Below are 20923 nucleotides of genomic sequence, written 5' to 3' on the forward strand. Positions count from 1 at the left end.
AACTAACAGTGGAAGAGTGAATGGATAGCAAATCTCCGTAATAATTAACGGTAATGAAAGACAAGGGCCCTAAAGGTTTTCTGGACTTCGATAATAACTAGCGGTAGAAGACATGAAAAGGATCTCCAATCGTTGGTAATAACTAACAGTGGAAGAGTGAATGGATAACGAATCTTTGGTAATAACTAACAGTTGAAGAGTGAATGGATAGCAAATCTTCCGTAATAATTGACGCTAATCGAAGACAACTGCTCCAGCGGTTTTCAGGACTTCAGTTATAACTAGCGGTAGAAGATATGGAAAAAACCTCCAATCTTTGGTAATTACTAACAGTGGAAGAGTGAATGGATAGCAAATCTTCCGTAATAATTAACGGTAATCAAAGACAACGGCCCCAGCGGTTTTCAGGACTTCGGTAATAAATAGCGGTAGAAGATATGGAAAGGATCTCCAATCTTTGGTAATAACTAACAGTGGAACAGTGAATGGATAACGAATCTTTGGTAATAACTAACAGTGGAAGAGTGAATGGATAGCAAATCTGCCGTAATAATTAACGGTAATCAAAAACAACGGCCCCAGCGGTTTTCAGGACTTCAGTAATAACTAGCGGTAGAAGATATGGAAAGGATCTCCAATCTTTGGTAATAACTAACAGTGGAAGAGTGAATGGATAACGAATTTTTGGTAATAACTAACAGTGGAAGAGTGAATGGATAGCAAATCTTCCGTAATAATTAACGGTAATGGAAGACAACGGCCCCAGCGGTTTTCAGGACTTCGATAATAACTAGAAGTAGAAGATATGGAAAGGATCTCCAATCTTTGGTAATAACTAACAGTGGAAGAGTGAATGGATAACGAATCTTTGGTAATAACTAACAGTGGAAGAGTGAATGGATAACGAATCTTTGGTAATAACTAACAGTGGAAGAGTGAATGGATAGCAAATCTTCCGTAATAATTAACGGTAATCGAAGACAACGGCCCCAGCGGTTTTCAGGACTTCGGTAATAACTAGCGGTAGAAGATATGGAAAGGATCTCCAATCTTTGGTAATAACTAACAGTGGAAGAGTGAATGGATAACGAATATTTGGTAATAACTGACAGTGGAAGAGTGAATGGAAAGCAAATCTTGCGTAATAATTAACTGTAATCGAAGACAGCGTCCCCTGCGGTTTTCAGGACTTCGATAACAACTAGCGGTAGAAGATATGGAAAGGATTTCCAATCCTTGGTAATAACTAACAGTGGAAGAGTGAATGGATAACGAATCTTTGGTAATAACTAACAGTGGAAGAGTGAATGGATACCGAATCTTTGGTAATAACTAACAGTGTAAGAGTGAATGGATAGCAAATCTTCCGTAATAATTAACGGTAATCGAAGACAACTGCCCCTGCGGTTTTCAGGACTTCAGTAATAACTAGCGGTAGAAGATATGGAAAGGATCTCCAATCCTCGGTAATAACTAACAGTGGAAGAGTGAATGGATAACGAATCTTTGGTAATAACTAACAGTGGAAGAGTGAATGGATAACGAATCTTTGGCAATAACTAACAGTGTAAGAGTGAATGGATAGCAAATCTTCCGTAATAATTAACGGTAATCGAAGACAACGGCCCCAGCGGTTTTCAGGTTTTCAGTAATAACTAACAGTGGAAGAGTGAATGGATAACGAATCTTTGGTAATAACTAACAGTGGAAAAGTGAATGGATAACGAATCTTTGGTAATAATTGACAGTGGAAGAGTGAATGGATAGCATATCTTCCGTAATAATTAACGGTAATCGAAGACAACGGACCCAGCGGTTTTTCGGATTTCGATAATAACTAGAAGTAGAAGATATGGAAAGGATCTCCAATCCTCGGTTATAACTAACAGTGGAAGAGTGAATGGATAACGAATCATTGGTAATAACTAACAGTGGAAGAGTGAATGGAAAACGAATCTTTGGTAATAATTAACAGTGGAAGAGTGAATGGATAGCAAATCTTCCGTAATACTTAACAGTAATCGAAGACAACAGCCCCAGCGGTTTTAAGGACTTCGATATTAACTAGGGGTAGAAGTTATGGAAAGGATCTCTAATCTTTGGAAATAACTAACAGTGGAAGAGTGAATGGATAACGAATCTTAGGTAATAACTAAAAGTGGAAGAGTGAATGGATACTGAATTTTTGGTAATAAATAACAGTGGAAGAGTGAATGGATAACGAATCTTTGGTAATAACTAACAGTATAAGAGTGAATAGATAGCAAATCTTCCGTAATAATTAACGGTAATCGAAGACAACGGCCCCAGCGGTTTTCAGGACTTCGGTAATAACTAGCGGTAGAAGATATGGAAACGATCTCCAATCTTTGGTTATAACTAACAGTGGAGGAGTGAATGGATAACGAACCTTTAGTAATAACTAACAGTGGAAGAGTGAATGGAAAACGAATCTTTGGTAATAACTAACAGTGGAAGAGTGAATGGATAGCAAATCTCCGTAATAATTAACGGTAATGAAAGACAAGGGCCCTAAAGGTTTTCTGGACTTCGATAATAACTAGCGGTAGAAGACATGAAAAGGATCTCCAATCGTTGGTAATAACTAACAGTGGAAGAGTGAATGGATAACGAATCTTTGGTAATAACTAACAGTTGAAGAGTGAATGGATAGCAAATCTTCCGTAATAATTGACGCTAATCGAAGACAACTGCTCCAGCGGTTTTCAGGACTTCAGTTATAACTAGCGGTAGAAGATATGGAAAAAACCTCCAATCTTTGGTAATTACTAACAGTGGAAGAGTGAATGGATAGCAAATCTTCCGTAATAATTAACGGTAATCAAAGACAACGGCCCCAGCGGTTTTCAGGACTTCGGTAATAAATAGCGGTAGAAGATATGGAAAGGATCTCCAATCTTTGGTAATAACTAACAGTGGAACAGTGAATGGATAACGAATCTTTGGTAATAACTAACAGTGGAAGAGTGAATGGATAGCAAATCTTCCGTAATAATTAACGGTAATCGAAGACAACGGCCCCAGCGGTTTGCAGGTCTTCGGTAATGACTAGCGGTAGAAGATATGGAAAGGATCTCCAATCTTTGGTAATAACTAACAGTGGAAGAGAGAATGGATAACGAATCATTGGTAATAACTAAGAGTGGAAGAGTGAATGGATAGCAAATCTTCCGTAATAATTAGCAGTAATCGAAGACAACGGCCCCAGCGGTTTTGAGGACTTCGGTAATGACTAGCGGTAGACGATATGGAAAGGATCTCCAATCTTTGGTAATAACTAACAGTGGAAGAGTGAATGGATAACGAATCTTTGGTAATAACTAACAGTGGAAACGAATCTTTGGTAATAATTGACAGTGGAAGAGTGAATGGATAGCAAATCTTCCGTAATAATTAACGGTAATCGAAGACAACTGCCCCTGCGGTTTTCAGGACTTCGGTAATAACTAGCGGTAGAAGATATGGAAAGGATCTCCAATACTCGGTAATAACTAACAGTGGAAGAGTGAACGAATAACGAATCTTTGGTAATAACTAACAGTGGAAGAGTGAATGGATAACGAATCTTTGGTAATAATTAACAGTGGAAGAGTGAATGGATAGCAAATCTTCCGTAATAATTAACGGTAATCGAGGACAACTGCCCCAGCGGTTTTCAGGACTTCAGTAATAACTAGCGTTAGAAGATATGGAAAGGATCTCCAATCCTTGGTAATATCTAACAGTGTAAGAGTGAATGGATAGCAAATCTTCCGTAATAATTAACGGTAATCTAAGACAACGGCCCCAGCGGTTTTCAGGACTTCAGTAATAACTAGCGATAGAAGATATGGAAAGGATCTCCAATCTTTGGTAATAACTAACAGTGGAAGAGTGAATGGATAACGAATCTTTGGTAATAACTAACAGTGGAAGAGTGAATGGATAGCAAATCTTCCGTAATAGTTAACGGTAATCGAAGACAACGGCAACAGCGGTTTTCAGGACTTCGGTAATAACTAGCGGTAGAAGATATGGAAAGGATCTCCAATACTCGGTAATAACTAACAGTGGAAGAGTGAACGAATAACGAATCTTTGGTAATAACTAACAGTGGAAGAGTGAATGGATAACGAATCTTTGGTAATAATTAACAGTGGAAGAGTGAATGGATAGCAAATCTTTAGTAATAATTAACGGTAATCGAAGACAACTGCCCCAGCGGTTTTCAGGACTTCAGTAATAACTAGCGTTAGAAGATATGGAAAGGATCTCCAATCCTTGGTAATATCTAACAGTGTAAGAGTGAATGGATAGCAAATCTTCCGTAATAATTAACGGTAATCTAAGACAACGGCTCCAGCGGTTTTCAGGACTTCAGTAATAACTAGCGATAGAAGATATGGAAAGGATCTCCAATCTTTGGTAATAACTAACAGTGGAAGAGTGAATGGATAACGAATCTTTGGTAATAACTAACAGTGGAAGAGTGAATGGATAGCAAATCTTCCGTAATAGTTAACGGTAATCGAAGACAACGGCAGCAGCGGTTTTCAGGACTTCGGTAATAACTAGCGGTAGAAGATATGGAAAGGATCTCCAATCTTTGGTAATAACTAACAGTGAAAGAGTGAATGGATAACGAATCTTTGGTAATAACTAACAGTGGAAGAGTGAATGGATAAAGAATTTTTGGCAATAACTAACATTGGAAGAGTGAATGGATAGCAAATCTTCCTTAATAATTAACGGTAATCGAAGACAACGGCCCCAGCGGTTTTCAGGACTTCAGTAATAACTAGCGGTAGAAGATATGGAAAGGATATCCAATCCTTGGTAATAACTAACAGTGGAAGAGTGAATTGTAAACGAATCTTTGGTAATAACTAACAGTGGAAGAGTGAATGGATATCGAATCTTTGGTAATAACTAACAGTGTAAGAGTGAATGGATAGCAAATCTTCCGTAATAATTAACGGTAATGGAAGACAACGGCCCCAGCGGTTTTTAGGACTTCGATAATAACTAGAAGTAGAAGATATGGAAAGGATCTACAATCTTTGGAAATAACTAACAGTGGAAGAGTGAATGGATAACGAATCTTTGGTAATAACTAACAGTGGAAGAGTGAATGGATAACGAATCTTTGGTAATAATTAACAGTGGAAGAGTGAATGGATAGCAAATCTTCCGTAATAATTAACATTGATCGAAGACAACGGCCCCAACCGTTTTAAAGACTTCGATAAAAACTAGGGGTAGAAGTTATGGAAAGGATCTCCAATCCTTGGTAATAACTAACAGTGGAAGAGTGAATGGATAACGAATCTTTGGTAATAACTAACAGTGGAAGAGTGAATGGATAACGAATCTTTGGTAATAAATAACAGTGGAAGAGTGAATGGATAGCAAATCTTCCGTAATAATTAACGGTAATGGAAGACAACGGCCCCAGCGGTTTTTATGACTTCGATAATAACTAGAAGTGAAAGATATTGGAATGATCTCCAATCTTTGGTAATAACTAACAGAGGAAGAGTGAATGGATAACGAATCTTTGGTAATAAATAACAGTGGAATAGTGAATGGATAACGAATCTTTGGTAATAATTGACAGTGGAAGAGTGAATGGATAGCAAATCTTCCGTAATAATTAACCGTAATCAAAGACAACTGCCCCTGCGGTTTTCAGGACTTCAGTAATAACTAGCGGTAGAAGATATGGAAAGGATCTGCAATCCTCGGTAATAACTAACAGTGGAAGAGTGAATGGATAACGAATGTTTGGTAATAACTAACAGTGGAAGAGTGAATGGATAACGAATCTTTGGTAATAATTAACAGTGGAAGAGTGAATGGATAGCAAATCTTCCGTAATAATTAACATTAATTGAAGACAACGGCCCCAGCCGTTTTAAAGACTTCGATAATAACTAGGGGTAGAAGTTATGGAAAGGATCTCCAATCCTTGGTAATAACTAACAGTGGAAGAGTGAATGGATAACGAATCTTTGGTAATAACTAACAGTGGAAGAGTGAATGGATAACGAATCTTTGGTAATAACTAACAGAGGACGAGTGAATGGATAGCAAATCTTCCGTAATAATTAACGGTAATGCAAGACAACGGCCCCAGCGGTTTTTCGGACTTCGATAATAACTAGAAGTAGAAGATATGGAAATGATCTCCAATATTTGGTAATAACTAACTGTGGAAGAGTGAATGGATAACGAATCTTTGGTAATAAATAACAGTAGAATGGTGAATGGATAACGAATCTTTGGTAATAATTGAGAGTGGAAGAGTGAATGGATAGCAAATCTTCCGTAATAATTAACGGTAATCGAAGACAACTGCCCCTGCGGTTTTCAGGACTTCAGTAATAACTAGCGGTAGAAGATATGGAAAGGATCTCCAATCCTCGGTAATAACTAACAGTGGAAGAGTGAATGGATAACGAATCTTTGTAATAACTAACAGTGGAAGAGTGAATGGATAACGAATCTTCGGCAATAACTAAAAGTGTAAGAGTGAATGGATAGCAAATCTTCCGTAATAATTAACGGTAATCGAAGACAACGGCCAAAGCGGTTTTCAGGTTTTCAGTAATAACTAGCGGTAGAAGATATTGAAAGGATCTCCAATCTTTGGTAATAACTAACAGTGGAAGAGTGAATGGATAACGAACTTTTGGTAATAACTAACAGTGGAAGAGTGAATGGATAGCAAATCTTCCGTAATAATTAACGGTAATGGAAAACAATGGCCCCAGCGGTTTTCAGGACTTTGATAATAACTAACGGTAGAAGATATGGAAAGGATCTCCAAACGTTGGTAATAACTAACAGTGGAAGTGTGAATGGATAACGAATCTTTGGTAATATCTAACAGTGGAAGAGTGAATGGATAGCAAATCTTCCGTAATAATTAACGGTAATGGAAGACAACGGCCCCAGCGGTTTTTCGGACTTCGATAATAACTAGAAGTAGAAGATATGGAAATGATCTCCAATCTTTGGTAATAACTAACAGTGGAAGAGTGAATGGATAACGAATCTTTGGTAATAACTAACAGTGGAATAGTGAATGGATAACGAATCTTTGGTAATAATTGACAGTGGAAGAGTGAATGGATAGCATATCTTCCGTAATAATTAACGGTAATCGAAGACAACTGCCCCTGCGGTTTTCAGGACTTCAGTAATAACTAGCGGTAGAAGATATGGAAAGGATCTCCAATCCTCGGTAATAACTAACAGTGGAAGGGTGAATGGATAACGAATCATTGGTAATAACTATCAGTGTAAGTGAATGTATAGCAAATCTTCCGTAATAATTAACGGTAATGGAAGACAACGGCCCCAGCGGTTTTCAGGACTTCGGTAATAACTAGCGGGAGAAGATATGGAAAGGATCTCCAATCTATGGTTATAACTAACAGTGGAAGAGTGAATGGATAACGAATTTTGGTAATAACTAACAGTGGAAGAGTGAATGGATAACGAATCTTTGGTAATAATTAACAGTGGAAGAGTGAATGGATAGCAAATCTTCCGTAATACTTAACAGTAATCGAAGACAACAGCCCCAGCGGTTTTAAGGACCTCGATATTAACTAGGGGTAGAAGTTATGGAAAGGATCTCCAATCTTTGGAAATAATTAACAGTGGAAGAGTGAATGGATAACGAATCATAGGTAATAACTAAAAGTGGAAGAGTGAATTGATACGGAATCTTTGGTAATAAATAACAGTGGAAGAGTGAATGGATAACGAATCTTTGGTAATATCTAACAGTATAAGAGTGAATAGATAGCAAATCTTCCGTAATAATTAACGGTAATCGAAGACAACGGCCCCAGCGGTTTTCAGGACTTCGGTAATAACTAGCGGTAGAAGATATGGAAACGATCTCCAATTTTTGGTTATAACTAACAGTGGAAGAGTGAATGGATAACGAATCTTTAGTAATAATTAACAGTGGAAGAGTGAATGGAAAACGAATCTTTGGTAAAAACTAACAGTGGAAGAGTGAATGGATAGCAAATCTTCCGTAATAATTAACGGTAATGAAAGACAAGGGCCCTAAAGGTTTTCTGGACTTCGATAATAACTAGCGGTAGAAGACATGAAAAGGATCTCCAATCGTTGGTAATAACTAACAGTGAAAGAGTGAATGGATAACGAATCTTTGGTAATAACTAACAGTTGAAGAGTGAATGGATAGCAAATCTTCCGTAATAATTGACGCTAATCGAATACAACTGCTCCAGCGGTTTTCAGGACTTCAGTTATAACTAGCGGTAGAAGATATGGAAAAAACCTCCAATCTTTGGTAATTACTAACAGTGGAAGAGTGAATGGATAGCAAATCTTCCGTAACAATTAACGGTAATCAAAGACAACGGCCCCAGCGGTTTTCAGGACTTCGGTAATAAACAGCGGTAGAAGATATGGATAGGATCTCCAATCTTTGGTAATAACTAACAGTGGATCAGTGAATGGATAACGAATCTTTGGTAATAACTAACAGTGGAAGAGTGAATGGATAGCAAATCTTCCGTAATAATTAACGGTAATCGAAGACAACGGCCCCAGCGGTTTTCAGGACTTCGGTAATGACTATCGGTAGAAGATATGGAGAGGATCTCCAATCTTTGGTAATAACTAACAGTGGAAGAGAGAATGGATAACGAATCATTGGTAATAACTAAGAGTGGAAGAGTGAATGGATAGCAAATCTTCCGTAATAATTAGCAGTAATCGAAGACAACGGCCCCAGCGGTTTTCAGGACTTCGGTAATGACTACCGGTAGACGATATGGAAAGGATCTCCAATCTTTGTTAATAACTAACAGTGGAAGAGTGAACGAATAACGAATCTTTGGTAATAACTAACAGTGGAAGAGTGAATGGATAACGAATCTTTGGTAATAACTAACAGTGGAAGAGTGAATGGATTGCAAATCTTCCGTAATAATTAACGGTAATCGAAGGCAACGGCCCCAGCGATTTTCAGGACTTCGGTAATAACTAGCGATGGAAGATATGGAAGCGATCTCCAATCTTTGGTTATAACTAACAGTGGAAGAGTGAATCGATAACGAATCTTTGGTAATAACTAACAGTGGAAGAGTAAATGTATAACGAAAATTTGGTAATAACTAACAGTGGAAGAGTGAATGGATAGCAAATGTTCCGTAAAAATTAACGGTAATCGAAGACAACGGCCCCAGCGGTTTTCAGGACTTCGGTAATGACTAGCGGTAGAAGATATGGAAAGGATCTCCAATCTTTGGTAATAACTAACAGTGGAAGAGTGAATGGATAACGAATCATTGGTAATATCTAACAGTGTAAGAGTGAATGGATTGCAAATCTTCCGTAATAATTAACGGTAATCGAAGACAACGGCCCCAGCGGTTTTCAGGACTTCGGTAATGACTAGCGGTAGAAGATATGGAAAGGATCTCCAATCTTTGGTAATAACTAACAGTGGAACAGTGAATGGATAACGAATCTTTGGTAATAACTATCAGTGGAAGAGTGAATGGATAACGAATCTTTGGTAATAATTGACAGTGGAATAGTGAATGGATAGCAAATCTTCCGTAATAATTAACGGTAATCGAAGACAACTACCCCAGCGGTTTTCAGGACTTCAGTAATAACTAGCGGTAGAAGATATGAAAGGATCTCCAATCTTCGGTAATAACTAACAGTGGAAGAGGGAATGGATAACGAATCTTTGGTAATAACTAACAGTGGAAGAGTGAATGGATAACGAATCTTTGGTAATAACTAACAGTGTAAGAGTGAATGGATTGCAAATCTTCCGTAGTAATTAACGGTAATCGAAGGCAACGGCCCCAGCGATTTTCAGGACTTCGGTAATGACTAGCGGTAGAAGATATGGAAAGGATCTCCAATCTTTGGTAATAACTAACAGTGGAAGAGTGAATGGATAACGAATCATTGGTAATATCTAACAGTGTAAGAGTGAATGGATTGCAAATCTTCCGTAATAATTAACGGTAATCGAAGACAACGGCCCCAGCGGTTTTCAGGACTTCGGTAATGACTAGCGGTAGAAGATATGGAAAGGATCTCCAATCTTTGGTTATAACTAACAGTGGAAGAGTGAATCGATAACGAACCTTTGGTAATAACTAACAGTGAAAGAGTGAATGGATAACGAATCTTTGGTAATAACTAAGAGTGGAAGACTGAATGGATAGCAAATCTTCCTTAATAATTAACGGTAATCGAAGACAACGGCCCCAGCAGTTTTCATGACTTCGGTAAGAACTAGAGGTAGAAGATATGGAAAGGATCTCCAATTTTTGGTAATAACTAACAGTGGAAGAGAGAATGGATAACGAATCTTTGGTAATAACTAACAGTGGAAGAGTCAATGGATAGCAAATCTTCCATAATAATTAACGGTAATGGAAGACAATGACCCCAGAGCTTTTCAAGGACTTCGGTAATAACTAGCGGTAGAAGATATGGAAAGGATCTCAAATATTTGGTAATAACTAACAGTGGAAGAGTGAATGGATAACGAATCTTTGGTAATAACTAACAGTGGAAGAGTGAATGGATAGCAAATCTTCCGTAATAATTAACGGTAATAGAAGACAACTGCCAATGCGGTTTTCAGGACTTCGATAATAACTAGAAGTAGAAGATATGGAAAGGCTCTCCAATCTTTGGTAATAACTAACAGTGGAAGAGTGAATGGATAACGAATCTTTGGTAATAACTAACAGTGGAAGAGTGAATGGATAACGAATCTTTGGTAATAATTGACAGTGGAAGAGTGAATGGATAGCAAATCTTCCGTAATAATTAACGGTAATCGAAGACAACTGCCTCTGCGGTTTTCAGGACTTCAGTAATAACTAGCGGTAGAAGATATGGAAAGGATCTTCAATCCTCGGTAATAACTAAGAGTGGAAGAGTGAATAGATAACTAATCTTTGGTAATAACTAACAGTGGAAGAGTGAATGGATAACGAATCTTTGGTAATAACTAACAGTGGAAGAGTGAATGGATAACGAATCTTTGGTAATAACTAACAGTGGAAGAGTGAATGGATAGCAAATCTGCCGTAATAATTAACGGTAATCGAAAACAACGACCCCAGCGGTTTTCAGGACTTCAGTAATAACTAGCGGTAGAAGATATGGAAAGGATCTCCAATCTTTGGTAATAACTAACAGTGGAAGAGTGAATGGATAACGAATTTTTGGTAATAACTAACAGTGGAAGAGTGAATGGATAGCAAATCTTCCGTAATAATTAACGGTAATGGAAGACAATGACCCCAGCGGTTTTCAGGACTTCAGTAATAACTAGCGTTAGAAGATATGGAAAGGATCACCAATCCTTGGTAATATCTAACAGTGTAAGAGTGAATGGATAGCAAATCTTCCGTAATAATTAACGGTAATCAAAGACAACGGCCCCAGCGGTTTTCAGGACTTCGGTAATAACTAGCGGTAGAAGATATGGAAAGGATCTCCAATCTCTGGTAATAACTAACAGTAAAAGAGTGAATGGATTACGAATCTTTGGTAAAAATTAACAGTGGAAGAGTGAATGGATAGCAAATTTTCCGTAATAGTTAACGGTAATCGAAGACAACGTCCCCAGCGGTTTTGAGGACTTCGGTTATAACTAGCGGTAGAAGACATGGAAAGGATCTCCAATCTTTGGTAATAACTAACAGTGGAAGTGTAAATGGATAACGAATCTTTGGAAATAACTAACAGTGGAAGAGTGAATGGATAACGAATCTTTGGTAATAACTAACAGTGGAAGAGTGAATGGATAGCAAATCTTCCTTAATAATTAACGGTAATCGAAGACAACGGCCCCAGCAGTTTTCAGGACTTCGGTAAGAACTAGGGGTAGAAGATATGGAAAGGATCTCCAATTTTTGGTAATAACTAACAGTGGAAGAGTGAATGGATAACGAATCTTTGGTAATAACTAACAGTGGAAGAGTGAATGGATAGCAAATCTTCCATAATAATTAACGGTAATTAAAGACAATGACCCCAGCGGTTTTCAAGGACTTCGGTAATAACTAGCGGTAGAAGATATGGAAAGGATCTCAAATATTTGGTAATAACTAACAGTGGAAGAGTGAATGGATAACGAATCTTTGGTAATAACTAACAGTGGAAGAGTGAATGGATAGCAAATCTTCCGTAATAATTAACGGTAATAGAAGACAACTGCCAATGCGGTTTTCAGGACTTCGATAATAACTAGAAGTAGAAGATATGGAAAGGCTCTCCAATCTTTGGTAATAACTAACAGTGGAAGAGTGAATGGATAACGGATCTTTGGTAATAACTAACAGTGGAAGAGTGAATGGATAACGAATCTTTGGTAATAATTGACAGTGGAAGAGTGAATGGATAGCAAATCTTCCGTAATAATTAACGGTAATCGAAGACAACTGCCCCAGCGGTTTTCAGGACTTCAGTAATAACTAGCGGTAGAAGATATGGAAAGGATTTTCAATTCTCGGTAATAACTAAGAGTGGAAGAGTGAATAGATAACTAATCTTTGGTAATAACTAACAGTGGAAGAGTGAATGGATAACGAATCTTTGGTAATAACTAACAGTGGAAGAGTGAATGGATACCGAATGTTCCGTAATAACTAACGGTAATGGAAGACAATGGCCACAGCGGTTTTCAGGACTATGATAATAACTAGCGGTAGAAGATATGGAAAGGATCTCCAATCGTTGGTAATAACTAACAGTGGAAGAGTGAATGGATAACGAATCTTTGGTAATAACTAACAGTGGAAGAGTGAATGGATAACGAATCTTTGGTAATAACTAACAGTGGAAGAGTGAATGGATAGCAAATCTTCCGTAATAATTAACGGTAATCGTAAACAACGGCCCCAGCGGTTTTCAGGACTTCAGTAATAACTAGCGGTAGAATATATGGAAAGGATCTCCAATCGTTGGTAATAACTAACAGTTTAAGGGTGAATGGATAACGAATCTTTGGTAATAACTAACAGTGGAAGAGTGAATGGATAGCAAATCTTCCGTAATAATTAACGGTAATCGAAGACAACTGCCCCAGCGGTTTTCAGGACTTCAGTAATAACTAGCGGTAAAAGATATGGAAAGGATCTCCAATCTTTGGTAATAACTAACAGTGGAAGAGTGAATGGATAACGAATTTTTGGTAATAACTAACAGTGGAAGAGTGAATGGATAGCAAATCTTCCGTAATAATTAACGGTAATGGAAGACAATGGCCCCAGCGGTTTTCAGGACTATGATAATAACTAGCGGTAGAAGATATGGAAAGGATCTCCAATCGTTGGTAATAACTAACAGTGGAAGAGTGAATGGATAACGAATCTTTGGTAATAACTAACAGTGGAAGAGTGAATGGATAACGAATCTTTGGTAATAACTAACAGTGGAAGAGTGAATGGATAGCAAATCTTCCGTAATAATTAACGGTAATCGTAAACAACGGCCCCAGCGGTTTTCAGGACTTCAGTAATAACTAGCGGTAGAAGATATGGAAAGGATCTCCAATCGTTGGTAATAACTAACAGTTTAAGGGTGAATGGATAACGAATCTTTGGTAATAACTAACAGTGGAAGAGTGAATGGATAGCAAATCTTCCGTAATAATTAACGGTAATCGAAGACAACTGCCCCAGCGGTTTTCAGGACTTCATTAATAACTAGCGTTAGAAGATATGGAAAGGATCTCCAATCCTTGGTAATATCTAACAGTGTAAGAGTGAATGGATAGCAAATCTTCCGTAATAATTAACGGTAATCAAAGACAACGGCCCCAGCGGTTTTCAGGAATTCTGTAATAACTAGCGGTAGAAGATATGGAAAGGATCTCCAATCTTTGGTAATAACTAACAGTAAAAGAGTGAATGGATTACGAATCTTTGGTAATAACTAACAGTGGAAGAGTGAATGGATAGCAAATCTTCCGAAATAGTTAACGGTAATCGAAGACAACGGCCCCAGCGGTTTTCAGGACTTCGGTAATAACTAGCGGTAGAAGATATGGAAAGGATCTCCAATCTTTGGTAATAACTAACAGTGAAAGAGTGAATGGATAACGAATCTTTGGTAATAACTAACAGTGGAAGAGTGAATGGATAACGAATCTTTGGCAATAACTAACATTGGAAGAGGGAATGGATAGCAAATCTTCCTTAATAATTAACGGTAATCGAAGACAACGGCCCCAGCACTTTTCAGGACTTCAGTAATAACTAGCGGTAGAAGATATGGAAAGGATCTCCAATCCTTGGTAATAACTAACATTGGAAGAGTGAATTGTAAACGAATCTTTGGTAATAACTAACAGTGGAAGAGTGAATGGATATCGAATCTTTGGTAAGAACTAACAGTGGAAGAGTGAATGGATAGCAAATCTTCCGTAATAATTAACGGTAATGGAAGACAACGGCCCCAGCGGTTTTTAGGACTTCGATAATAACTAGAAGTAGAAGATATGGAAAGGATCTACAATCTTTGGAAATAACTAACAGTAGAAGAGTGAATGGATAACGAATCTTTGGTAATAACTAACAGTGGAAGAGTGAATGGATAACGAATCTTTGGTTATAATTAACAGTGGAAGAGTGAATGGATAGCAAATCTTCCGTAATAATTAACATTAATCGAAGACAACGGCCCCAGCCGTTTTAAAGTCTTCGATAATAACTAGGGGTAGAAGTTATGGAAAGGATCTCCAATCCTTGGTAATAACTAACAGTGGAAATGTGAATGGATAACGAATCTTTGGTAATAACTAACAGTGGAAGAGTGAATGGATAACGAATCTTTGGTAATAACTAAAAGTGGAAGAGTGAATGGATAGCAAATCTTCCGTAATAATTAACGCTAATGGAAGACAACGGCCCCAGCGGGTTTAGGACTTCGATAATAACTAGAAGTAGAAGATTTGCAAATGATCTCCAATCTTTGGTAATAACTAACAGTGGAAGAGTGAATGGATAACGAATCTTTGGTAATAACTAACAGTGGAATAGTGAATGGATAACGAATCTTTGGTAATAATTGACAGTGGAAGAGTGAATGGATAGCAAATTATCCGTAATAATTAACGGTAATCGAAGACAATTGCCACTGCGGTTTTCAGGACTTCAGTAATAACTAGCGGTAGAAGATGTGGAAAGGATCTCCAATCCTCGGTAATAACTAACAGTGGAAGAGTGAATGGATAACGAATCTTTGGTAATAACTAACAGAGGAAGAGTGAATAGATAACGAATCTTTGGTAATAACTAACAGTGTAAGAGTGAATGGATAGCAAATCTTCGGTAATAAATAACGGTAATCGAAGACAAGGGCTCCAGCGGTTTTCAGGACTTCGGTAATAACTAGCGGTAGAAGATATGGAAAGGATTACCAATCTATGGTTATAACTGACAGTGGAAGAGTGAATGGATAACGAATCTTTGGTAATAACTAACAGTGGAAGAGTGAATGGATAACGAATCTTTGGTAATAACTAACAGTGGAAGAGTGAATGGATAGCAAATCTTCCGTAATAATTAACGGTAATCGAAAACAACGGCCCAAGCGGTTTTCAGGACTTCAGTAATAACTAGCGGTAGAAGATATGGAAAGGATCTCCAATCTTTGGTAATAACTAACAGTGGAAGAGTGAATGGATAACGAATTATTGGTAATAACTAACAGTGGAAGAGTGAATGGATAGCAAATCTTCCGTAATAATTAACGGTAATGGAAGACAATGGCCCCAGCGGTTTTCAGGACTTTGATAATAACTAGCGGTAGAAGATATGGAAAGGATCTCCAATCTTTGGTAATAACTAACAGTGGAAGAGTGAATTGATAACTAATCTTTTGTAATAACTAACAGTGGAAGAGTGAATGGATAACGAATCTTTGGTAATAACTAACAGTGGAAGAGTGAATGGATACCGAATCTTCCGTAATAACTAACGGTAATCGAAGACAACGGCCCCAGCGGTATCTGAGGACTTTGATAATAACTAACGGTAGAAGAGGGAAAGAATCTAAAATCTTAGGTAATAACTAAGAGTAATCGAAGGCAATCACGCCAGCGGTCCTGTATCGTTTGGCATAACAAAATGAGAGCGTTACGTTGAGTTGTGAGTTATTTGGGGGGGAAAAATAATATAATATCAATCTGCTATGAATTTTCCTATCGGCTGTTTTTTTCACTTATCCAAAATCAGTAAATGATAAAACAATTATTATCATCGCTAATATCTAACGGTATTAGTTGTTTCTTGAATTCGCTTAATAAAATTTTAATAACCCTTTTAAGCAGGCCTCATCTTCAGAAGGTATCAACTCGGGGCAAGCCTCGGTATCTAATGACCTGTTGGGTGAAAATGAGTCAAGGCAATAGCTTAATAAACCTTTTCCTGCTTCCCCCCAAAATAGGCAATAGTTAGGCTGGAGAGTTCAATTAACTAACCGATCTCTAACTACGCACTCTTTAGATTCTTCTTGACTTTGCTTTGTGATGACGTTACACAATAATTATAAGCACAATTTTAGAATTGCAACATTTTTATTCCTTTTTTTCGTAAAGTATTTAAAATTTATTTAAATTGTCATAACCGCCTTTTCTCCCTTTTTTATTTTTTCTCTTTTGTATTTCGTTCCTAATACCTGTGTTAATCCTTCCTTTAAATTTATGAAGTAAAGGGTGTTCCGTATAGGACGCCGAATTTGAATCGAGTGCTATTGTTTTGTTTCGAGGTTGGCAGACCTGTTCTTACCAATGTTGGCATCTGATGTCATGCCGATTAATGTAGCCTCAATTGTTTTGACTCGTTTGTTGTGATTTCCTTCCGAAAATCCTCGAATAATCCAGGAGCGTGAAATCCATCCATCCGCTGAGAACGACTGTGTGGTGTGGGTTTTGGCAGGTGGAGTGTGATCTCACACCCTGTGATTTCTTCTTATGGGGATTTGTGAAATCACAGGTGAACGCCAACAAACCACGAACCCTTTTGAAACTGAAGGCGGAAATCATAAGGGTGATTGGAGGCATCGGGACAGACATCTTCGAGAGGGTTATTAATCATTTTGTGGAGCGTATAAATGCATGCAGACTCAGAAGGGGTGGACATATACCTGACATTGTCTTTCATACGTAAATGGGTGATATAACTGCTTACATGTATGTGAAATATAACTATTTTTCAAGATATTTTCCCTATTTTTATTTAATTTTCTAATTCGGCGTCCTATACGGAACATCCTATAGTTAATATTTCTTATTTGTGTCATATCTCTTGACAGGTTTCTTAATGATATCGACTTTCTAAAACGGTACTTCATTGTAAATGTTCATTGTCAATTTATTCTCCACTACACAATATTTCACTTGACTCTCTCAAGAGTAATAAACTTAAATTTATTGTGGTACCTCCTTGTTATTGTTTTTATTTTGTATTTTTTGTCATTTAGCTTCGCTTGTCTGCCACTTTTGGCGAATCGCATTGATGAAGATGAATGATTAGAAGAGGACATTGAAAAAAAGGACTCTCAGAAAGAACATCTATGTCCAGGCAGGGGCTCAAACCCAGGAAATTAGATGGAATTGGAATGTCGATATTTAACGCCTATGGTAAACGAGCTAGCTCTCCTTGGTTCTAATTATTCTTGTACTCTCTTTCGTTATTCACTTGATTGATTGATTTGCTTTATTTTACTTCGTTTTTTGTGCTACTTTTGGCTAATTTGAATGGACACTCACAAACATCCATGCCCATGCCGGGGTTCGAACCCGGGACCCCTGGCGTCGTAGCGCCATGTGCTAACCATTCCATTTTATTCCTTTTTTTATGAATGAATACCCTTATTCGGTGGTATCCCCCGTCACCACTCCGCCACGGGGGCCGGCCTGTTATTCACATGAAAGCAATAGATATAATGCTCCTCCTGTAGGTCAAGAATGCAGTGAATACAATCTTACAAGTTGTAAAAATATATCCCAGTCCTTGCAAAATACGACGAAAGCAGTGTGCTGTTGCTCGATTCAACAGCAACAACCTACAAATATCACAACCGTAAGTGAAAAGAATTTATATGGTATGATGACCAGGCCCATAGCGGGGATAGGCTACGGGGGCAGTAGCCTATGGCTTTTTCTTAAAAGAAAAAGATAAAGTCAGAATATGTGATGGAGAAATGGACACTTACAATGATTCCGTGCTCGTAGCGAACACCGGATGGAAAGGATTTGCAGGTGCGTGCTGTTAGCGAACACACAAACTTGCCCTGTTTTGTTTGTCCTTGAAAGTGATCAACATGCACGTGTTGCCAGTGATACCTTATAATCATTTTAGTTTGAAATTAGCTAAGTGAAGGATCCTCAACAATTTAGGTCAACTACATGAAAGTTTTTGTTAAAATATTGATATATTTCATCTTCCTTAAAATCAAATTTTGCATAGGAAATGTAAATGTTAACCAACCTAGGTTACTTTTTGTACAAAAGACATCTTCCTAAGACATTTGTAAATGTTATTATCAATTTTAGGTTAGGCTAGCTATGTTTAGTTCTCTTAGCCTAAATAATAATTTTTCATTGTATTTATGCTAATGGAACCTAACCTAACAGGCCTAACCTCGTAGGCATTCCTCGTCTGACGTCAGAACACAAGGTAGCAAAACTGTTGTGCGACAAGGAAGACCCGATTGAAGAATGATCAGGGATGAGTCAGGTCAGGTCAAAAGGCATCAGCCACTGAGGTGTTTCTCCACGCAAGTTGGCTTATCACTGGCAACACTTGCATGATGGCCAGTTTCAGGGACAAATAAAACAGGACAAGTTTGTGAGTAGTGGTATTTACAATAGGGACAGGACCGGAAAGGAAGAGCTCCTCTCCAGCAGTTTTGCTATACTTAAAACTTGCTCAACATGAGCATATGAGTTTTTTGCTCAAGTGTAGCACTCTGCATAATCCAAGAATTTTGGAAAAATCCCCCTCGGGAATTTTTCGGAAAGGAAGAGCTGCTCTTATGCAGAGTGCTATACTTAAAACTTGCTCAACATGTTCATATGAGCTTTTTGCTCTAGTGTAGTACCTGCTTAACCTAAGATTTTTGTAAAAAATGCTCAGATTGATTTGTTTATACTTAAAACTTGCTCAACATGTCTATTTGTTCAAGTGTAACACCTGCCTAACCCAAGAGTTTTGTAATTCGGAAAATATTAACCCCCCTCAAGCAGATTTTTGTCTATAAACTTGTATCCATACCTACCTATACATATTTACTTCAGGTTTAAGTTCAATTGGATACCATTCAATTTGCTTATCTAATATTAAAACCATGCAATATGTAGAAACCCCCTCTAGTCTAACCATAACCTTGTTATGTATTGATTTTTGCTTCCCGAGTTGTGCGTAAATGGGAAAGAGTGAACAAATATGCTTCCATGTTCTTATAATCTTTTGATCAGTCCCATTAGTAAATGCCTGGAAGTTGTATGTCAACAGATATAATCTATATTGTGTCTTTTCAGAGTTATTCATCGTCATTAGTAAATGTCTGGGAGATTATATCTGTTGATATTACCTACACTGTGCCTTTTCCGAGGGAAATTACATGTCATTTGTAATGGAACTCAAAGAGAAATTCTTATCTACACTATGCTTTTTTCAGGAACCATCTATTATATTGAGGAATTGCCTTCTCGGATATTGTCATGCAAAGATTTGGTCTTGTCGCAACAGAATAATTGCAATGGCAAATGTGCTGGGTAGGTAAAAGCTTTTCTGCTACGAGCAGAAGTAAAATGGGTAGGTAATATATTTTCTGACGGTAAAGTATTGTTTTATATCCAAAGGGGCCTCTGTGTTTGAATCGGGCCTCTAGAATTGCTCTGTGACTCTCTCATTTCTTACATCATAAACATATGATTTTTCACCTATGAGAATAACACTACAAATAGTGTCTTCAGGTAATGCCTCATGGAATTCACAGATAATTTTAATGTTTGTCCTGTCATTCACCACAACTTGTTTTCTTTTTGAAGTGTTGATTACAAACATGGGTCTCTGTGCTTTGAATTCATCTGGTGTGTAATACATGTCAGTATTGCCAGTAGTGACCCTCTTGAAAGCCGAAAATGCCTCATATAATTTGAGAAAATCATCCTTGGAAATGTCTAAATTGTAATTTTCTCTAGGAAATACCTCATTTCTGCCATTTTTAAGATATATATTCTTGATGTTGCAGCTATCAAATTTACTCGAATTTTTTTCCTGATTGTTGTGTCTTCCAGTCTGAAACAGTACCACCACAAAATCCGGCATATCATATTGAATACTAGAGAATGAACTTGTAGCATCAAACTCATAATATGTGCCAGATGCGGGCTTCTGTACACATTGATATGTATAAAATTGCAGAGGAACCTGTGGATTTTTTATTATATCAGCTTTGTATTTAAGAGCATAACTGGCTTCATATTCAACAACAGGGATTCTTAACTCCATAGTCTGAATAATGCATTTGCCTGCATCTGGTAGGGTATTAAGCAGAGGTTCTCCTGTAGGGTTTAATGTGCTGTACCTCATCAAAGCATTATTATCATTTGCAGCTCTTCTAAATGTGATTCTTAACCCACCCTTCCACATAATATCTTTGTAATCTGAGAAGAATCCTGGCAACAGGCGCATGGGGAACAGCACTGTGTGGCTCTTGGATAATATTTTCTCACCAGCCTCAAATCCACCGATTTGGTAGTATGAAGCCTCGGTTTTGGATAATTTTAGAGTGGCCAAAGCTGTGGAGGTAATGCCGGGATAATCTATTCTGTTTATAACAACGCCATGCTTTCTGATCTCAATTTCAGAGAACAGAT

This window comes from Lepisma saccharinum, chromosome 5, assembly GCF_977018435.1.
Source record: "Lepisma saccharinum chromosome 5, izLepSacc3.1, whole genome shotgun sequence".
NCBI classification, from domain to species: Eukaryota; Metazoa; Arthropoda; class Insecta; order Zygentoma; family Lepismatidae; genus Lepisma; species Lepisma saccharinum.